This window comes from Trichoplusia ni, chromosome 25 (assembly GCF_003590095.1).
Source record: "Trichoplusia ni isolate ovarian cell line Hi5 chromosome 25, tn1, whole genome shotgun sequence".
Taxonomy (NCBI): domain Eukaryota; kingdom Metazoa; phylum Arthropoda; class Insecta; order Lepidoptera; family Noctuidae; genus Trichoplusia; species Trichoplusia ni.
The window spans coordinates 4,504,067-4,519,867 of record NC_039502.1 but is presented as its reverse complement, the minus strand read 5'-3'; the positions used below and the strand labels follow the sequence as shown (position 1 = coordinate 4,519,867).

Sequence of the window (15,801 nt, the reverse complement as noted above, 5' to 3'; positions counted from 1 at the left end):
GCTACCCGCGTGCTGCGACACCGACGCGCGGAGGGACACTGGTTGGCCGCCGGCAAGGAAATGCACCGCATAAGGTAATATTATTATATCATTACGTATCTTTCTCAGGGAAGATGATTAAATTGCATCTTTGTTTTCAATTACTAATTTTGTTTAAGATACATTGTTGGTTTATAAACCGCGGGAATTTGTTTGGGTTACGTTGCTTAATTTCAGGTTTTGTTTTAATATTTAAAATATGCAATAATATAACCAACGTCATGCAAGAATGCTAGTTGCGTATTTTGTGATGATTTTAATATATTTTGACCTAACGTATACAATACACTTAACTACTAGTTTTAGCTAGGCGTTGAAAGCATACAGCCTGAAATAAAATCTACGCTTAGTACGTCCTATCTCCCATACTGCTTTGCTTAGAATACATTTAGTAACCTTAGTTAATTCAAAGTTAAACTTAAGTCAGACAGATCTATAGATGAAGATACATTTTGCAATAAAAGCATAGCTAATCAGGAGAAATGTGGTTGTCTTCAAGTCCCTAACAGTCTCAGATATTAAAATATAAGTCGTGTTACACAGGTGCCTAGGAAACGTACTCCAAGGTCCTTGAGCGGCGCAGGCGCAGTGAACGTGTACACGATGCGCGAAATATCACAGACGTGATATCTGTGCGTTTTGATAATTCTGCGAAAATGCTTTTGGACAAATGTAAGGTATGTTATCTTTTCCAAGGAATCTCTCGCCTCTGTCGAGAAAAAAAGGTTGTATTTAAGTGAGAAATCGTTGAAAGAGTTTCAAACTGTGGTCATGAAATTTCTCTTCTAGTGGTATAAAGGCTTTTTCAGGATAACATTTCATTCAAAAGTGTATGAAGATTCTTGCCGGTTCTTCTTCTTTTCCAAATTACATTTTGGAAGCATGCAACTAGATCAATAAAATAGGCCTTCTTTAAATAAAATCAGCAAAAATTATCGCATGTGTAAAGGCAAACAATAGAAAAAAAAAATTTGGGACAAACATACGTAACGCAAAATTTATAAAATAATTACATTAAAATGAGCCTTATTATTTTATGACACAACAGTAGAACACTGAATATTGCTATAAGCGTTATGCTTGGTAGATCACGAATCAATTAAATAAGCGTGAGAATTATTGCAAGATTATGAGTTTTTGACACAATAGCGATAGTTGGTACTAGGGCTATTTTTCTATCCCTTTCTGCCCTACAGTAGGACAAATGCCGTTCTCTTTACCGAAAAAGGATAGGCGTTCCTCTCTCTTGCTGGTAACTTTATTCCTTGGCTAAAGAAATGAAAGAGAACTACAGAGTATTACCGGAATCATGAGATTTGGGACAAGGGAATTGCAAGGACCCTTACCGACTAAAACCAAGGGGATGCTTCTAGAGGATGATCCCAATTTCATCAAGTTTGGCTCAATAGTTTTTATTTGAAGTCGGTTGTGTGTTTTTGTTGTTAAAAATAGTATAATCCCATTGTAAATGCCAAATGTATGACAAACCAGGTCGCCACTAATCATGGAAAAAACAGGGGAGCTCCTTTTATATTTGACTGACCAAGCAATCAGAGATATGGGTCACAAATTTACCCAACTACCTCAATTAAATTTTAAATTATGAATTTAAAACATCCGCGGGACAAACCCCAGACAGAATCCATAGATAAAGTCATTTATATCTTTATAGCACCTTAACAGCTTTTAACGACTTAGCAAATCAGTCTAAGGCCGCCTTCTATTTTCTTATTAAATTCAACGTTCACTGTTCTTGCATAATTACATCCTCGTTGATTACAAATAACCCAGTGACAAACCAAGGTTGTATTGTTAACCCTTTTATAGTCTTAATAATACCGGTTTTCCAGTACATTTGCTCTTAGAGTTCTTTATAAGAAATAAAATGGTAGGAGCTGACTAGATTTTGAGTCAAAATCTAGTTTTTCAGTTAAATATGGTTTACCAAGTACCATATAATGATGTGCTTTAATTTGCATATTAATGATATAAATGAAATAATTCATTTAGAGTTAGACCTTTGTCTCCCTCGTCTGTTACTCAATCACGCAAACTCCACTTATCGGATTTGGATGAAATACGGTACGGTACTAAAACATACGGTAGATTTAATCCCCATTTTATGTTCTCATGGGATCATTTTATAACAGGCAGATGCGGCAACAGCTAGTTTAAATATCACAACCAGCGTCATGTCAACTTTTGAGTAAAAACACAACTAAATTAACCTAAACAACAAACTTTAGAAGGCAGAGAACACCAAAAAAATACAAGAAGGGTTGGAACTATCCAAACAACTCGGACATAAACAAACATACAAGCTAGATAGTTGATATTACACAAACCCGTCTGTGACCTCAAACAGCAAACTTATTAGAAATATATGCTAACGTGAATACCTGCGAAGTGTTACAGTAATCAAGATAATACCGCAAAACATGTTTTATGATATTAACTAGTGCTGCCACTTCTTAATCGATGCGATTTCTTAATCGATCGATTTGAATATAGAGCCAATAATTATAAGCGTCATTAGATCGACAGCGATGGATTATTTATTTAGTCGATTTAAGCTCCTTCAACCCAAATGCTTGAATAAAGTACGGCCTTGCAACGATTGCTTCTGATTAAGGACTTGTTTGATTGTTAGACAAGACAGGTAATATCGAATACTTACCATTAAACACTTATTAGTACAATTTCCACGTCTAGTTGAAATATCCGTGTTTGTCGATCAAAAGAACCGATTAACGTTCTCGATACATACTCGATTCGCAACACTAGTTGCAACGGTACTGCGACATTGCACTGTGCAAAAAGGACGGCAATATAACTATACACTTATAGGAAAGAGAAAGAAAACCGGTTTAGGAAGCAAATAAAACAACTTTTACACATACTTTCACACGATCAATGAAATATATTACTTACAATGTAATTATCGGGACTTTGATATGAAATCAACGTTGAATGATAATTATCAGTTCAATAAGAGCCTAATTACCTTCATTGCTCAAATAAATGATTATATTGCTCATAATTTGCATATTTAACAGTGCGATCGCAATTTTATCGTTATTTCAAATAAATGTAATGTTATAAACTGACTAATATTTATTTGTATTTTGATAATTTACCTCTGTTCATTTGATAACGGTGTACTCACGCGTATTTATCGGCATTGCCCGACTAGTTTCGGTCGCAACCCGAGTCCTTAATCATGAGCTGAAGCGGCGGCTAATGATAATTTTTCTCGCCCTTTATCTTCCCTTTATTACAATGAAGAACCAATAAAATACAAAGGTACCGTATAGTCACAGTACTTCGGTTACCACATACCTACCTACTGCTTAAAAAACTTAAAACTAGCAACCTCATTGACTGTTTACAAACGGTGGAACAACCGCATTTAATCTTATCTAAGTATATTTTTTTAGGGAACCATGCACTAATTCCCAAACATTTCTACATTTGTGATAGGCAACCATCTACCTACAATACAACCGTATCACTTTAAACCTTATTCCCTTGAATTAAAGACGCTTTTAAATAGTACTTCTGACTTGAAACAGTGATTCAACCTTTTTGCCAATTTGGTCGGTTTGTTTCTTCTGGTGCTGCTAATGTCTCATTGTCTGGAACTACAGAAGCCGTATCATCAATCCTCTTGATTTGTAGATGTGGTATTGTGGGACTGATATCTTTACGGTTTTTAATTGAATTGGGGTAAGCAGAAAAATATGGGTGACTAGGTGACATAGTTAACATGAGTTTTTATCTGGTTGTTGTTTTGAACTCATTGTTTGACTCTATTTGTGGTAAAAATATTCCAAAGTTATACATATAAAGATAATCTTCAATGATTCCAGAACTCTGAATGAGATATCTTCAAAAAATAGGCATCGTGCTACAAGATTTCAGCTACTTACGTATTTCAACTTTAAAACCAACTTGTACAGGAATTTAGTATTTCTATCAAATTTTTTCAGGGTTTTCTTCAGGGAAGAGTAAAGTTAACCCGAGATAAGAAGTTTACGACATCATTTTAATTTTCTCATTTAACAAATTTAATAATACCGACCATTAAGTAATTGATCAATAAGTAAGTACGGGCTATTTATAATGATGACTTGTCGAAAAATATAAAAATAAAGTCATTAACTACTTCGAAGGATGCAAAATCCTTTCGTAATCGGTAAAAGTATGGAAATATGTGCAAACACAAACCGCAAATTGAGCTTATTGAGAACGTTATTGCTATTTTAAACTTTATTCCTATGCTCATATGGTTGAATTTAGATATTTTTGTCGAGCATAACCACAAAATAACCTACCTCTCTTGATGTATTTCGTACATGATTTGCTTGTGTCATAACATTACGTGTTTTAATGGTATTTATGTAAAGAAAACTTTCTGTGAGATAAAATCAATATTTTAACGCACTTTTTGTCTGTTTGTGTATTTGTTCCGGCTTGACTTCCAAGTTTTTTGAATTTACTACAAAATCGAAATGTGTTTCTAACATTCTTCAGAATCATATTTAAACAAAAAAGTAACTTCCAACAAAATTGCAAATTCCTTGTTATGTATTTTTATAAATATTTATTTATTTATCCAAATCAATAAAATCTTCTACACCTGTAAAACATTCATTTACTTAGGTAATAAAAGTTGAGATACAAGATTCAACCGCCTACGCTTATAAATCGAAACCCTAACATCTTTAACGACATTTTAACAAATTGTTACAACAAACTATGAAACAAATCTGTGAACACAGACATCAAAGTAATAATAGTGAAATTCCAGCACTCTCACTTGCAATTGTTTTAAATTTAACGCCACTCAGAGGTGACCGATCCGTTCTGTTTGTCATATTAGTCGCCATCTTGTTAATTTGAGTCAGTGGCGCGAAATTGTTTAGTAAGTAAGTACTGAAAGCGAAGGGGGTTAATGTTAAAATTTACTTTTTTTAAAGATGATATTTGATTTATGCTGCTAATTCTTTATGGGTTTAATATTTCTATAGAATTGATAGTTACGCTGGTTTTTCTTTGGTCTGCTATGTGGATATTGCACCTTTTTTGTAGTAGCGATTTGCAGCGAAAAAATTTAAAGTGAAAGCTAATGGACTTTGATTAATAAAATAATTATCAACACTAAGTTTCTTGGATTCCTCAGTTTCGAGATTCCGAGATTATTATTTGCTTATGTATATACATGGCCATTATTTTACGGAATGGATCAGGAGTCAGTACCTATATTTGATCGTAATTGAAAGAAAGCAGCTTCTAGGTCAATGTTAGGCAAACTAAAGGAAGTAGTAGCTATAACTGCTTCAAACAAGATAATTATTAACATTAAAGACGATATTTCATGTTCAGCACAATAAATTATTCAAGCAAACTTGCTTGTTGTATACCCTCAGGCGTTAGGCAGCCAAGCAATGCTTCGTAGGTACTATAATTAAAACGTTATGAAAATGTATTCCAAAACTTTCACAGAGGAGGTCAATTTAATCTGGTTTTTGACCGGATTGACGGTTGCTTAATAAATTAGCTACGTCAATTATTAAGGACAGGAGGTGTACGACCACCTTTTGAAGTGAGGTTGTTGCAAAACGGTATTTCAATAACTTAATCTAATTAATCTGTCAGGTAGCTAAAGATATTTAATATATATTTTTATTTTGAAATATGAAGATAAAGCACATCAAAGATGGTAAAATATTTGAAAGTGGTCAGGGTGCTGATACGTCAATGGTCGGTAGAAAATGTTATGATAAGTGACGTCAAACGAGATTAACCACTTACCGTATCATCATCATTGTCTTTTGCGCTATAGAAGAAGATATATCGCTGTTACATTTTCCAAATCTATGAATCGGAAAATTAGTTTTTTTTTTTGTAAAATTCTCGATTGTGAAGGCGAGAAGCTGCAACATGATTATATAGTAGATAATATCTCTCTTCCACACAACTGCAACGGTTTTACTGAAAAATGTAGTATTAGGTCTGGTGTGACTTGAAAAACTTCTATCTTTGTTAAACCAGTAGCCAAAGTTTCGTAAGAACTGATCTATGAATATATAAGTTTCGCCTTGAAGTGGGCTCGAAATAACTGGCAAAATTGTTAAAAGACTTTGTGATAATATATTAGACTGGATTGACCTACATTCATTTCTTTCAAAAGATCCTACGGCAATAATGGGGGTTATAATTTCTCAAATAGATTGAAACATCAAGGCGATATTAAAATAGCCGTTCAAGTGCGAAAGACTTCCATAACAACGAGGGTTCCATACAAATAGCCTAAGAAAAACCATCGGTACAATGACCAATATTTTTTTCCAGCAAGGTCTGTGTAGCCCATTAGGGATTGGGGGATTGCGGGATTGTCCGAAAGGGTTAACGTGGCAATGAAGAAACATGGCTGAGTGTAAGTCAGTAAAAGTCTGAAAGTCCCTTCCGTTCAACCCAAAGCGGGAAAAGTAATTTGATGATTTCCCATCCCAGAAAAAGAGGTTTAAATACAAAATACTTTCTTTACCGTTTTCATTGACCCTTACAAATCATGTATAGAACATAAATTCACAAACATTCACTGACATTTCTACGCCCACTTAGTAATCATTCATCGATAAAGTTATCTAACCATAAGCTGTTAACGTAATACAACATAATTGTGACCCGCTAGAGGTCATATAGTCAGAACAAATACAAAGTGTACAAAAAGAGAAAACTCTATCATTTTATAAGTTGTCATAACTAAACGTGATATTATTCGAACTCTTTGGTTGTGGTGCAAGTTACAAGCGTTGAGCGATTCGTCTATTTTTTTTTTTGGGATCGCTTTGCGCATCGTAAAATAAAACGCCAATCAAATGTGCGTACTCGTCGTCTTGAGATGCATGCAACTGCAGCAAAGAACGAATTTCAACCAATCACGAGTGTCGGCTATGATGCAATGCGCTGCGGGCCGTTCACTGCACAAAGGGACCCAAAAAGTCACTTCTGCGCAGGTGAAGGTCAGCGCTCAAGATCCGTGCCGGTAACTATACATGGGAATGGTGAAGCACTCCTGTGTTTGTAGCGGGTAAGCGTCCGGCATTCTTTACCGCCTTCCCAGGCTAAAGGCAATGACAATATGAATTTTAGAAAAACGAACTTAGAATTAAAATACGATTAAATTATTACATCTAAAATATTGTAGAGCAAGTAAATATTTTCTTCCATTTATTTATAATATTTTTCTTTTAATGGGTTTACTAAACACAGCGTAACACAAGGCCTGTAAATCTCTGTGTTCTATATTTTTATTAATTCAAGCCACGGATTTATAACTCTGGGACAGGTTCATGAAAACAAAAGACACGCGTCAAATAAAAACAATGGCATTTGTGTCACTCTGTAAATGTATCTTTATGACCTTTGACCTTTTCAGCCAACGGTGAGGTGTTTTTGTGTGATCTTACAGGAATGCAACATCTGACCATTATCATCTATGAGGACTACCCTACACCAGTATAGAATAAGCAAATTTTAAACGCAAATTCAGCATCAATTTGACAGCACGGATAGCCGAGTGATTGAAGTCATCACGCCAAAATTCACTGACCACATCCTGCCTCAGGCTTTATCCCTGCGTAGGATTAGCTCTTCAATAAAACAAGAATTCTCTGAGTCTGGAGGTCTTTGTGACTAAAATGTTTGTAAAAACCTAGCAACAAAAAGAATAAAATTCCTTAGCGCAAGGTGCGTTTTTTATGTTTCTTTTAACTAGTAACTCGCCTATAAATTGTACCACAATTAACTATTACACAACCAAACACCTTTCTCATAACCTCTCAACCACAGTACCTGCTGCCAACAACAACTATTCTGACTCACGAAATAGCTACCACGCCCTTAAGTATTAGTGCATAAGGTGGAAATTCCAATACTTCTTTCTTTTGTAATTTATAGTAAAAGGTTGTAATTGTGATAGTTGACAGTTGACGCATCTTTAACGAGAGTGACAGGAACTTTCACGGCTGGATAATTATTAAAAAGTGAAGTTAATTACTTAATTAAATGTAATATGTTATGTGTGCTTATGTGGATAGCACTAGGTGGGAAATTAGCTTGCAGAAAAGACAGACATAGTTCAGTAAACCATTAAAAACTATATAATTTGTGATGTATTATAATAATATTGGTATAATAAGTTAAGTTTATAATAAGTTATCTAAAAATATCAAATTTATAAACTCATCTAATACCTACACTAGTTTTTCTGAATGCTAATAAAGTCTTAGTCCTCCAAGACAATTGCCAGTCTTGATCACGGCCGTTTGATATGGAATAAATATCAAAACGACTTTTAGAACCGGCATTTAAAAAGGGCAAAACAAAACGACAATTAATCAGTCGAGTACGCATGCGCGTCCACAAGCGCCATCTGTTGGTAATTGACGTCAGACAAACATCCTTTCAGCAATAAGCTTTACGAAGTTGAAACTTATGTCAGAGTTACAAGGCATATTTTTGATTGCAGAGTCTTTTGTGAATATAGCAGGCTGGTTAAAATAGTAAGTTAATTTAGCATAAGATTAGGCAATCAAATTGCAGTAGTTTAGTTGTATTGCGAAATCGATAAAGCTGTTAGGAATGGGGGCGAAGGAGATTAAGTGGTTGTAAATCTAAAACTAGGTAAATCTAATATAAGGCATTTTGCACTAGGATTATATTGTTAGTTTGTTAACAAGGTGTTTGTTGATATAAGGACAGGCTGATAGATTTTCGAAAAGACACATGGTCGCTTGCCCAGATGTGGATAAATTAAAGTTGATCAAGAATCAAGATACTCATCAACTTCTCGAAGGTTTTTTTTTTATTTTGATTACAGGAATCATAGGCCAAGAGAAAAACAATTTAACAACCAACAAATTTATTATTTTAAACGAAATAATTAAACGTAGGTACCAATTGTTGCTTAACATTATATTTTACTAGCTGTTGCCCGCGACTTCGTCCGCGTGGTTAGAAGATATAAGTTATGATTTATATCTGTCCTGCTTTTCCACATTTGCCATTGTATCTTCGCTCCTATTAGTCGCAGCGTGATGGTTTATAGCCTAAGACCTTCCTCGAAGAATGGGCTATTTAACGTAAAAAGAATTTTTCAATTTGAACCAGTAGTTCCTGAGATTAGCGCGTTCAAACAAACAAACAATCAATCAAACGAACAAACTCTTCAGCTTTATATATTAGTATAGATTAGTATAGATTGTTTCAGCAATTTAGCTACAGTTCAAGGGATACACCCTGGTGACACACTTACGGACAGACAGCGGAATTTCAGTAATAAGACTACACTTCAGCTACGGAACTCTAAAAGCCGATTTAATTTACTTTTCAAAACGGATTTGTAGGAAGTCAACACTTATGGCGTAAGACAGGTTTTATCCCGGTTTTATATTCCCGTGGGATCATTTCCTAGCAAAGTTTGAACTTCTGCCATATGCCTGTAACACATTACAAAGTGTCGCAAAACATAAATCACATTCATTTTGCTCTTACCCTCGGCAACAGAAATAACCTCTTTGTTCAAACTTGTCCCTGAATCCCAAAGGGAAGAATGTCACTAATTATGTCTTTCGTTTTAACTCATTTAAGTAATGCTTATTTATAAGTGCCTGTTTCTGGGTACTGTTTCAGATGGAGCTAATCTTAGCATCTTTGTTTTAGATGTACCTTAGGGTACATGTGATTCTAGATTTAGAGAGGACAATTTTCGGGAAGTAGTGGTCCTTATTCTTATGGTCCGAGGTTTTCACAAACATTCAAGTCACTTGCACAAAGGCACTCAGGCACAGGACAAGTATTCGTGGGTCAAAAAAATTTTGTCCTTAAGAAAAAATACATATAAGTACATAAATTGACTTATGATCGTGCAGAAGTATTTGCACGTCTGCCCGTGACCATGATACCTGCAAAGGTTTCGAAACGTCGGGAACTAAAATCTAAAATTAAACCGCGATAAAATCCGTAAAAGTAGTTTCATTTCAATACAAGACGTTAGTCATTGATATTCTCTGGTATTCATTAACCTGTCAGTACCATTTAATAGTAATATAATGTTTGTAGGCGGTGTAGGTTGGATAGCAACATTAGTGCTAAGCTCTTTGATATCAGACAATAACAGCTATTACAAGTTGGCCCACGCATTTTGGCGCCATGAAATATTTTGAGAACGTGATGTACCAATGTACTTGTTCATCCGGGTTTAGTAGTATCTCTATGTATTATACATATCTTAATATACATATGGAATGTTATATACTGTTGTTAAAAATAGCACAATTGAGGTCCTGTTAGAAAAGCAAGCTTCAAAATTGTAGGTAAGCCTTTTGAACTTAACAAAACAAAAACTAAGCAAAAAATTAAAACGATTTCCTTCTTGATTATTGTTTATTTTTTTTTTCTTTTTCTTTGTCTGTTTTCTTTTAAGTTTTATTGCCTGTTTCATTATTTTTCATTTAATTTAATTTGGTGAAAACGGCCAAAGCTGTTTAAGAAAAGAAACTACCAATGTATTTTAAAAGAACTAATCTTTTTAGTTTGGAGTGCATTGGCATTCAATGGTTTTTTGGAAATTTATATTATACGGTTTTGTCAATTACCCTATTTAGAGTAATAAACCCCAACAACATATTACACATAAAATACACTCCTACAAAACTTCTGTTAGATTTCCAATATCTTAGACATCAAGTCAAGCGTAGGAATACCTTAAGTGTAATGACAGGCACCCATCAGGCATCAGACATCAAGGAGAGTTACGCAACGGGGCCGATGCGCCCTGATTCACAATCCAATGGCACGTGACCATCGTCTACTGTGACCCCTACTGGCAGAACTCGAACGTATGTCACCTCGATGGCTTCACGATTCAATAGCGTGATGACTGAATGAATGAATGAATGAATGTGTTTATAAGTTACCAAGAGATGAATTACCTTGACCGCGACACAGTTTTTTGACTATTGTTGTTATTCATTTAAAACGTTCTATTTCTTAAATTGAATAAATAAAATTCAGTTAGGTGTGTGCTACAATTACTTATAGAGTGAAAAACATGTAAAACTTCATCACTGTTTTTTGTAGAGATATGCCACTGAAGGTTTTATTGCTTCAAATGACCAAGTTACCGAATTTGTGTGAGAAGCTATCCAATTTTGAAGGTTAGTAAGAATTAGGGTCAAAATTGGGTAACTAGAGGTAAACTTTTAAGCAAATCTGTGGCAAACTGGTATAAACGAATTCGTCAACTATGGTAAGGGAAAGTCAGTGTTACTCAATAGTATTATTACATAACATTTATTAATGAATCAAAACATCCGAATATTAAATTAATTTTATTATTTTTAACAAGATTTTTTTACCGCTATAAATAGAACTGAGGAAGATCATTTAAAATGCAGAAAAAACCGTTATGGCATAACAAAGTTATGACTTTAGAACATCGATAAGTAGATAGCATTCAAATGTCAAATCTTAAACATTTTATTAGATTGGTACAATGATTATAAGTACATAGTGTACATACCATACTCTAATGTAATACTTGCGCAAACCGCGCCAGCAATTGCATTTCTTCTTGAAATTGTTCAGTGGACTGTTGCAAATTTGCTGTCAACCGAGTAATAATAAAGGATAATTAACATTGCTATAGTCGAATGTTATCTTTATTTATAGCTCTGTTGTACGTTTGTATGTCACTTAACTCCGTCTTAACAGCTACGAAAGAGTGGAAGCGGGAAAGACCTATTTAAAATGTAGTGTGCTATGTCGCTTCCACAATCGCAAAAGTCTTGTACAATTGGTGTGGTTATTTAAGACTTTTAATTAAATACTTTTTTGTCCAAATTACTTTCTTGTCACTAATCGTCTTAAAAAGTATTAATTTCTCGTTTATTTGTATTTTAAATAAATTAATGCTTTTACGATACACTCAAAAACATTTGGCTAATATTTCCAATACAAGCAATTGAAGATATAACAAATGTTTCTATCATGCGGGTTTCGATTGCGGAACTCGTCGCTCATAGTGGTAATTTAGCATTGTATCCTGTACCACTTGGGCACATTACCTATTTATGAATCACAATAGCTGTTTTGTGACTACCCTTCGTAGTATGCGACATACCACGAGTTCGGTCCGCATGCGAAAGACACATTAAAAAGTTCCACAATTAATTTATTATTTGTTTTTAGTCTTACGTCTTAAATTTTGGTGTATTTTTGCATGTCATATGAATGACATGAAAATATGAAATCCCATACACAAGTATTTAATCCCTTAAAGCATAAAGTCAAGAAAGGCAACTAAAAAAATCCATTAATACCGAGATTACGAATTCACGTATAATGAAAAATAGTATTCCGTAACAGGTAACATTTGGCCTTGATAAAATTCTAGTGTCATAAAATATTTAATTATAATTTCACTTTTTCGATAAAGTGCAGTTAGCCGTAAAATTGGCATCACTCGTAGTACTAGACTTATGTAATGTAATGTTTAGCTGCATTTGTACTTTTAACACATTTAAGTCGATGTTTTGTTACGCGTGACATATTTTTAATTAAATCTTGCTTGGATTTTTTTATTCGCATTTCACCCGTTTTTAAATCAAGTCATAATTATATCCTCATCACATCGAAATAACAAATAAACTTTCTTCTTAATAATTAATTTTCAAAATAAAGAAATTGACTAAATTCGGCTTCTAAATTATATTTAATATTTATTTCCTTTTAAGCTCAGGCTTTAAGACATTTACGATGGACGATGGACACTTATGTTGACTTGGCTCAGATGACTCTGATTGCAAATTATGATGCCACAAGTCATAAACTTACTTTGTATTGGATGAAATATAAATGAAAAAGGGATTTACAATGTTTACAGCATAACTCATAACTACATAACTACAACTTACTTTGTTGCCTTAAGTTTCTGCTAAGTTATAACTTGGTTATAGATGTAAAATGAATTGCAAATTTTAATTGCAGACAGATATTATAATTTAACAAATGCTATGGGACGGAATTTTATTTTCGGTTAACTAAGGAACTCTTTTGAAAGCAACGGTTACTGTGTGCAGCGCCTCAGCAAAAATTTCTGAACCTACCCTTGAGGGATTTTTACGAATTGATTGATTGTACTTTTTAACTCAATTGTATCATTGAGATAAATATCTTACTTCTGACCCCTTTGTCAATTGAATTTTCGGCAGTCAGCGTTTGTAGAAAACGCCCGAAATGACATGTCCATTGTGTTCAACAATGTTTATCCATTTAAACTAACCGCTTGACGATACAGGGGCAATATCATTTAAACATCATCCGATCAATATCTCAACATTAAAAATTGATTTAGTCTTGATTTCTACGATGTCTCGAGAGCGTTAGTTCAAATAAATGTTACAAACAAAATGTTGAGAATCTCTGTCTGACCTTCAATACATGCACGTATTGTTTGTCAGTTAGATGGCTTGATGACTCGCTACCGACAAGGATCCTACGGGCTTGGTTGTGACATCACGTGGGCAGTATAGTGCGTATTGCGTCTTCATTTCGCCGTGCATTCACTCCGAATATTAATGTCTGTGATTGGGTCTTTTGAAATATATTTTTCATTTAAAAAAACAAATGTCTTCTAAATTTATCTTTTTTTAAGAGCCTTACGGAGATGTTAAAAAGGTCTGGGACTTAAAAGGTTTTTGATATTACAATCAAGATTGACAACATGCTTGTTTCAATTTTTGTCTACTTCTAATAAAATAATTATGATTTTGTTTCCTAAATATTGGCTGGATTTAGCCGACATTTTCTCCATCCAATCCATCCCATTGTAATATTATATCCAATTATGTTTAAAACGCAATTCAATTATCTTCTGTGTATTCATGTCCATTAGTGTCATAATAATTTATTTGTAAACACATAATACCTGTCTGATTGTTAAATAAACGCTATCGGATGACAGGTGTCATAATCATTGGTCTATGTCTATATACTTTTACTTAGAAATCATCAAATAGGAAAAGATTGAGCACACCGGAGTGCAAGTTTAAAAATGTATCCTGGTTTTACACGGGAGACTTGTATGGTCCCCGGAACGAAATAACACGTGAAACTAGACATACGAACCAGCTTAAAAGCCCAGAATAACCTTATTTGGAAAACCAGGAACGGTGAATTCAAGTTAGTCGAGGAAAACCAAGCCGTTGTTCCTGAAGAGACGGGTTACGTTTGCTGTTGAACTGCTATGTTGATTAGTATAACTGGTATAAAAAAATTAAAACCTAGAACATTAACTGTTATTCAATAACTGTTTGTTGTTTTGTGCCTAAAAATGTTGACTGTTTATTTCCTAAGTTCCGTAACAGGATATATCGCCAACATAATGTATATTGGCGATGCCCGCGGATATTTATTATATACATAATTTTGTACGTTACAATATTCACTATGTCCGAGAAGTACCTAATGGTCTAGCTAGATCGTAAAAATGTTTTACGAAACAGTTTTTTACCGACTGGTGTATACTATTTTAACGTTTTTTTTTGGTGAACTTCCATTTCCAATCACTGAAACGATATTTTATATGAATTCTATCTATTATAGTAACAGTTAAGCTTTTACAGTAACTAAATAAAGTTCTAAGTATTTTTGTTTAATAAGTCACGCGGCAACCGGCAAAGGGGCATACGCCACGGATCAGCGCGGAAAGTGAAAGTAGCTTACCTCGAAGTCGGCTCGATCCCTCACAACCATAACTTTTTTGAAGAAAATCTGGGGCATAATGAGACCTTCGACCCTTTCACAACACAGCACTAATGTCAAATAACCAACCGAATCGATTACGAATACAGTTTTTTATTGTAATCGACTAAAAACTCACTTTTGTTTTTGTTTACAACTGAATGTCATGGCCACTTCTTTTTTTAAAACGAATAATTAGCGCCAATTTCAATTGTCATTCAAACGTCATATTTTTTATGTAACCTTATTTTGTTTTGAGGTTAGAATTATTATTTAAACTGTATACCGGGATTTGATTTAAAATTGCAATTTAAACGCAAACCTTTCCCTTCTAACACTTTATAGCCAACTAAACCACGCAACAAGCATAATGTTTATAAGTAAGAAACGTTGACTTGACTAGGTAGGTTGTCGCAATAGCAATATTGGTTCTATCGCGGTATTTAAACTGAAACTTCTTATTCTCTACGCGGTAAGGTTGAAAATTGCTTAACGTTCTTATTTAATTTACTTACAACTGCAAGTTTGTCTAGTCTGAGTGCAACACACGATCAATACGTGCCGATTGGATGTAAGATAGTCATAAATGCATGATTATCTTCTGACGACCTGTAAAATTAATGATTGGGGTAAAATCAGAAAAGCGTGAAAAAAAAGAAAAGTTAATGTCAGAACACATTGTTTATAGCCTGAGTTGCATGCTTAATTACTTTTTAATTAAATTTGCATTATATTGTAGGTACAGGTGTTTTATTGGCTTCGCACTTGAAGCCTTACTAGGTACTTATATACTTAGGTGCTAGTTTTAGCAGCCTACGTGATATTACAGGTGCTTACATGGAGTGCAATCTCAGTGATCTATAATTAGTTACGATATTAGATATTAGTACCTACCTTTTAACAGTAGGTAGGAAAAAAACTTGTGGTTTTTTTATAATTTTGACTTTCCTG

At 34.1% G+C, this 15,801-nt stretch overlaps 1 protein-coding gene and 1 long non-coding RNA gene across 2 annotated transcripts in view; one reads left to right on the top strand and one right to left on the bottom strand.

Annotated features, from left to right (window-relative positions):
- Positions 1-15,801, bottom strand: part of LOC113505317 — a 101,072-nt gene that overhangs the window by 80,542 nt on the left and 4,729 nt on the right. The window lies entirely within an intron of this gene.
- LOC113505318 lies at positions 2-8,237 on the top strand. Its single transcript, XR_003401619.1, has 3 exons — positions 2-74; positions 583-716; positions 7,517-8,237. It is a non-coding gene; the product is annotated as an uncharacterized LOC113505318 (long non-coding RNA).